Genomic DNA, 7,014 nt, shown 5'->3' with positions numbered 1-7,014 from the left:
TGAGGTATTTTGACCTCACCTTAGAATACGGAGTTTATTTGCAGTGTAATCGTCAAACGCAAATAGTGCGTGCGCTCTTGCTAAGAAAAGCCTGATACTCAGGTTATGCGTGCGTGACCTCGAGCATGGAGCGCGAGGTGCCTTGTGGGTTGTCCGGGTGTTTGGGCTGGGGCAGGTCAAATCGCGAGTTCAGTCACGCGCGCCGTTCCCTCGAGTGCGAGCCTGGCAAATTGTTTCACCTGGACAAAGATCTGGTAAGAATGCTTAGTTAAACAGCGTAAACGGTGTTGATGTACTGTTAAGTCGTTAAATATATGAAGAAAACCCCCATGATTTTGACTCTTGACTTCTTCGTCTTTGTTTCAAGCACAGGCAGCCCAAGCTCTCTCTATGAACCACACAAGCAACACAATATGGCATCGAATTATAAGGGTTTATATGGGATTTTCTACAATATATCCATCGAGGTAGTTAAAAGTGAAAATTCTCAATAAAAATGGCTTACCTTATTCCATAAATGTGTTGTTTGCTCCTGGTGTGGTTATTTTACCGATTGAACTTGATTTAAGCGACTTTTTTGAATTCCGATTTTCCCTTTATAAAGAGAGGACAAGGCGAAACACCTCAGTCGGAACAGCCTGCCGAACGAAGTCAAAAATCCCAGGCTAAAATGTACCCACGGCCACAAATCCACCGCAGAATTCAAGGGCGAAGGTTGATCTTTCATTTCAACCCTCTAGCCACACAATCGCAGCCATGCGAGCGACGCCAAGCGGCTTTTCGTGTCCCCAGTGAAACGACAAAACTATGGAAGAGCTCCGTGTCGTTTGATCCGCCACCCAACGACCGTTGAAATCGGCTTGGTAACCTCGTCATGTTGGCAAACCAAGACTCGCGGGGGTACTAGACCGCAATTTGTCAAATTTGTCAAACGTAAGATCAACGGCGAAAGCTCCGTAGAAACTGAGGAGATCATTTTTGAAGTGGAAGTCATGGTAAGTTTTCACGTTTACGCACCTTTGAGTTACTTGGTCCTCGCCTCACCAATTTAACTTTATCTCCCCATAATTCGTTAAGAATTCTCCCGAGCAGAACAGAGTTCAATTTGCTTACGGCAATTTCTTTCTCTTCGTATGCTCTAGACAAAATTTTGCTGGCTTCCATTACAGTTTCCTCACAATATTCGTAATTCCACAATACCCTAAGAGAAGCAAATTTAGTTTATCAGCTCGGGAATATTTTATACAAACAAATCAAAGGTGCATAAACGGGAAAACTTACCACGACTTCCACTTCAAAAATGATTGTATCTCCTCAGTTTCTACGGAGCTTTCGCCGTTGATCTTAAGTTTCTTTGGTTTTGAAGCCATTTTGCAAAAGCGTTCTGTACGATTTTTATTTTGCATTGTAAATTCGACCTGAGGGGATTACGAGAAGTTTAGTTGACAAATTGCGGTCTAGTACCCCCGCGAGCCTTGGTTTGCCAACATGACGAGGTTACCAAGCCGATTTCAACGGTCGTTGGGTGGCGGATCAAACGACACGGAGCTCTTCCATAGTGTTATCGCTTCACTGGGGACACGAAGAGCCGCTTGGCGTCGCTCGCATGGCTGCGATTGTGTGGCTAGAGGATTGAAATGAAAGATCAACCTTCGCCCTTGAATTCTGCGGTGGATTTGTGGCCGTGGGTACATTTTAGCCTGGGATTTTTGACTTCGTTCGGCAGGCTGTTCCGACTGAGGTGTTTCGTCTTGTCCTCTCTTTATAAAGGGAAATCGGAATTCAAAAAAGTCGCTTAAATCAAGTTCAATCGGTAAAATAACCACACCAGGAGCAAACAACACACGTCTGGAATAAGGTAAGCCATTTTTATTGAGAATTTTCACTTTTAACTACCTCGATGGATATATTGTAGAAAATCCCCTATAAACCCTTATAATTCGATGCCATATTGTGTTGCTTGTGTGGTTCATAGACAGAGCTTGGGCTGCCTGTGTTTCAAGTGGGCGAGCTGAGGCACACCCAGCCGTCCATAAATTCACCAATCTTTTTGAAGTTTGTCGTTCGAAATCAATCTTACTCTTGCTAGGTCGTAAGCATTTCTTGATAAGTTTCGGTTTATTTGCTCCTGTGATGTTTTTTCACTCCCGAAAATTATTATTCATATTGCGGTTTCCCTCAACTTGAAAGTAATTATGTAATTATGATTTGTACCTCACATCAGACAGCTCCTCTACACAGACAAATGAATACCTACAAACTCTAAAGTAGAGAAGATTCCGTCAATCGTAAAATCGGCCTCATTTCAGCGGCTACTGTACACTTAACCATCGATTGCCAATGTTTCAGAGTAAGATTGCGTGACACAAGTAAAGGGAGACAAACATCAGTGAATATCAGCGTACGTGCGCGTCCATGACATTTAAAGACACCCTCAGGCACGCCGAGGAAATGAAAAGGTGAAATAAAACAACAATTTGCATAACAGAGGTACAATATCGCCTTTGGGGGAGACAAACTGCTATTTGCTGCGGTTCGTAGAATAGCAGTAAATTTACGTTTTCACTGTTCGCCGGAGATTTGACAGTTGTCATGGCAACATCATAATCGAGATCGTGTGTTGGCGGGATTTTACTTGGGGAATCATTCTAGACTGGCCCTGCTACCAACATGTGCTAATTTTATTTTATGAAGTATACTGTATACATATCATTACAGATAGCTTGTCTAAATAGTGCATTAGTGTAGCTTACAACCTCTCTCCCTCGAGGTTCCTATGTGCCTGGCTCTGCATTCGAGGGGGATCAGGTTTCCTCCTAAAGAAAAGGGGCTTTTTCCTGGCGGGCAGTAGGCACACTAGTTTTTAATGTACTTGTTCAGTTTCATATAACGTACACTATCTAAGCTTATCTGAAGTTCTCAATAATAATCCGGTGCAGCAACCAGTGCCCCATTTACCAGTGGAAAGTTGTGTTTTATTGATTGATTGATGTAGGGAATAGCGAAAACCATCAGTGAATATCAGCGTACGTGCGCGTCCATGACATTTAAAGACACCCTCAGGCACGCCCAGGAAATGAAAAGGTGAAATAAAACAACAATTTGCATAACAGAGGTACAATATCGCCTTCGAAACCAAAACACAGTACAAAATGGCACCCAGTCCTTTTCACGGGTTGTACGCCAAGCGAGGAACTGAGAGAAGTAATTAAACTCATGATTGGCACCAGGGAAAGCGCACTAAAATCGAGTGCCGTACCATTGCATTGCACTGTAAAGGTCATGAACGTACATACAAGCGTCCTGTCAAAGCTGAAATGATCTTCAAGTTTTAAGAGGCTGTCCATGTAATAACCGACAACTCGATTTTCGGCCGAAGACAGAATTTCTTCAAATTTTCTGTGCGAGACAATTAGTCCATATGATAAACAAAAATAGCAATAATTTGGCTTTTTATGCTATTTTTCAATTATTCCGGCGACGATTTTCGAGGACGGTCCAAAACTGTTAAAATCGTTCTTTTGCGAGTCAAATTTAGGCGTTACGCCGAAGGCGCTGAAAAATTACGCTTTTACTGAAATACGATAAACTTACAGATCACTTTATTTCATGTTTCATATTTTGATTAACGTTAATATATTAGAAATCGGGCTTAAGAAAAATCAATTATGATTTTTTGAAAATGTCCCACAAAGAGCCTTTGCAAAATTCAAGCGGACATGCTGCTGGTTGAAGGAGTGTTTCTCAAAAGTATAACGTGATCTGGAGCCTCGACCAATATCCATGTTTAGTGCTAAGACTAGTGTACCGGGAACAGGAAAAAAAACTTTGGGCACTAACCTTTTTGAACTACAGGAGTTCGATCAACATAGCTAATATTCAGCCGCGAAAGCGTCCGTCACACAATTTTGCACCGCTCGTAGTTCCCAAGTTTCCCACATAAATTTTGAAGTTTCCCACATAGAGTAATGTTACCTTGAAGCAGATATTCTCAAAACGTGCTCTTTGCTCGGGATAATAAAAAAATCGTGAATAGCCTTAAATTCATCAAAGAGTCCTCCAAAACTTTGAATTAAAAAGCTAAAATGAGCGGCTGCGGTGTAAGTTACTGTTATCTTCTGTCTGGCCTAAAAGCTGTTTCGGCTGAAATTATATATAGGTTAAATAAGATTTGGTCTATATGTAAAAGGACTCTCATATTTAAAAATTAGAACCGTTTACTATAGAACTTACTGCCTAGCTAGAAAGGGAAATTATTTATCGGACATTTATCGCTTGTGTACTTCAGCTGTAGAGCTGTAGGTGATGTAAAGAAAATGTAGATTCAGTCGTCATCATTGTACAACGCTAGAATGTCTACACATATCCGATATGTCTACACATATCCACACGTATCCGGATATTTTTGAATCCGCAGCATTTTCTTTCCGGATTCAAAAATTTCCCCCTCCACACGTAGTGTATTCAAATCGACTTCGCCTGTCCACACGCATCCGATGATATCCGGATTCACTCTAGAGAAACTAGGCCCACACGTTGTGCCGCCATATTGGTTTATTGTTCTGTGAGAGACTGGACACGATTTTGCTGCGTCATCGGATTCGAAAATATCCGGATTCACCGTCCACACGTTATCGGATTCGTTGCGGATTTATTTTTTTCCACTTTGGAGAGCGGATTTAAAAATATCCGGATTCGCTGCTGAATTCGCTGAATGCGTGTGGACGGAAGCCGTATCTGGAAAGAAAAAGTTGCGGATTCAAAAATATCCGGATACACGTGGACGGGGCCTAAGTTATTTTTAGCCTGTCAAGGACATTCTTACCGGGTTGTTAAGTCATGTTAACTTGTAATAGTAGTGACTGCTAGAATAGTTATGCTGAATTGTACACTTTCTCTCTTTGGTTTCATTTTGTTTGAAATAGCGTTTATCAAAATTTGGTGCAGGTTTACAACACAATGTGTCAATCAGGAGAGTTCATATTTTCGGCGAGCAAAAAAAATCAAAACAAGAAACTGAAGAAAGAAAAGGAACTTTCGTCTGGAATTCAATGTTTATCCTGCTACCGTGAGTTTCCGATGGGTGGAAGAAGGCAAATAAAGTTGAAAAGGCTACTAACTTGAATTTAACTCAGTTACACAAATTAAGTTCTGTGATTCCGCTCAATATATTCACGATTATTTCACGCTGTTAGTCAGGGGTCCCGTAGCAGTAAATGGCTTGTAAAACCATTTTCGTTCAGTTAGTTCGTTAAAAAAAATATATATTTTTAAGCCCGGCGTAGCTATCATGCCCAATACATTCTGAAGTAGACAGTTTGTAAACTTGTTTTCCTAACGGCGGCATTCACATCCCTAAGAATGTGGATAGGTTCACTACCAAATTTGATCCTTTTTGACAACCTCCACTGTGTTTCAATGATTGAGCAGACTGCATACCAGTCCTGTTGGCACGAATCAAAGATGTGCGCATTTGATTTCAGCTCAACCTTGCCAGTGCTAACATTCAATCTTAGTTATGACCGTTGATATGTGCCAGCCAAGGCCTCGTTTTCCGACCCAATCGGACTGCTTCTCGCGATATTTCATTTGAAGAAATTTCATGGCCCAGTCCATTATTAGAATAGCTGACTTGTTGTCGGCTGTGATCCTGTTTAGCCTCTCAGGCCTGGTTTATCGAACATCTTGCTTTCCACAGCAAGATGTCTGACTTGCGCGGTCAAAGGCATATAACAGATCTTCTCGTTGCTCTGAGCTTCCTGATCCGTGTTTGTTAAGTACCTAGAATCTGCGGCATGACCACACGATTATATACCACGCCCACCAGCCCCCTCCCAAACGAAATAATGGTGAACCTTGAACGACCAGTAGGTAGTTGTATTGCTAAGCAACTTTGTAAATAAAAGAATGAGCAATTTTATTAATGTTGTTGTTGTTGTTTTAAAATTTGTGTAATATTCAGAACAAACTATCTTTCATTGCGGCAGGGTGCCCGATAGTCTCTAAACGATGCACTCCTGGATACGCCCATAGCGCACTCGTGAAATGACTCATGGGAAAATGAAGTCTGTGTCAGCTTTAGGGCCTTCAAACGTAAACAGTGACAACAACATGCAGTGGTTACAAAATAAAATCTTCAAAGATAAAACCTACGCGAACCAACGGGTGTAGCTTATCCAGAAGATGTTTTTAACTTTCCTGGCTAGCTTGAAATTAATTACATGTGTTCCAGTCACCGCCGTTGATGTCTTGGATACTGGCAGGTGTTAGGGGTTGCCGGTACTTTCCCAGGGTAAATTAAAACATAATTAAAACGATGAGCTAGATAAACCGTCATATTCTTAACCTGTTCTTCTGAGAGCTCTACAAAACCTGCACTTGCCAGTATTAGATCTTTTTCAGAAACATTTTGAAGGTGCGACCTGGTCTCGCTGTCACAGGTGTTTAGGGCTACACAATCTGTTAATCCACGACTACTTCCGCACTCATCACCTGTAAACTGCCGAGAAGGAACACAAGCCTGCCATTTCAAACAGCAAAAACAACGCAAAGCGGCAAAAAATAAATTCGTTTTCTCTAGCGTAATTCAAAATTTTTGCCATTTACACCGCTTCTAAGTTTTGTTTGTGTGGAACCTTCTGTAAGTTAGGTATACTTATTAGATGTACAATTTAAACCGGTTTTCATTGAAAACAATCTGAATTTGCATGACAGCCTTATTTGCATTATGAAGTGTGATATTCTCGAAAGCCCTTAAAGTTCGAAGTTGCTGTGAAGATAAAAAGCGCAAGGTAGTTTTACACTTCTATGCTTCCCAACATCTGTTTGGCAGAATTTAGTTGAAGTTTAATTACAGACGGTCCTGTCTAGACTTGAGAAATTATAACGCCAGTGAAGACAGGGTTTCAGAAAGTGATCTATTGGGTAGACTTTTAATTGTACGAACCTCTGACTCAAAATATATCGAAAGTAGCACGCGCTCTGAGCCTTTTGAAGGAACACGGAGATAGCTAG

This window comes from Orbicella franksi, chromosome 13, assembly GCF_964199315.1.
Source record: "Orbicella franksi chromosome 13, jaOrbFran1.1, whole genome shotgun sequence".
Lineage (NCBI taxonomy): Eukaryota > Metazoa > Cnidaria > Anthozoa > Scleractinia > Merulinidae > Orbicella > Orbicella franksi.
Note: the sequence above shows the minus strand (reverse complement) of the source record.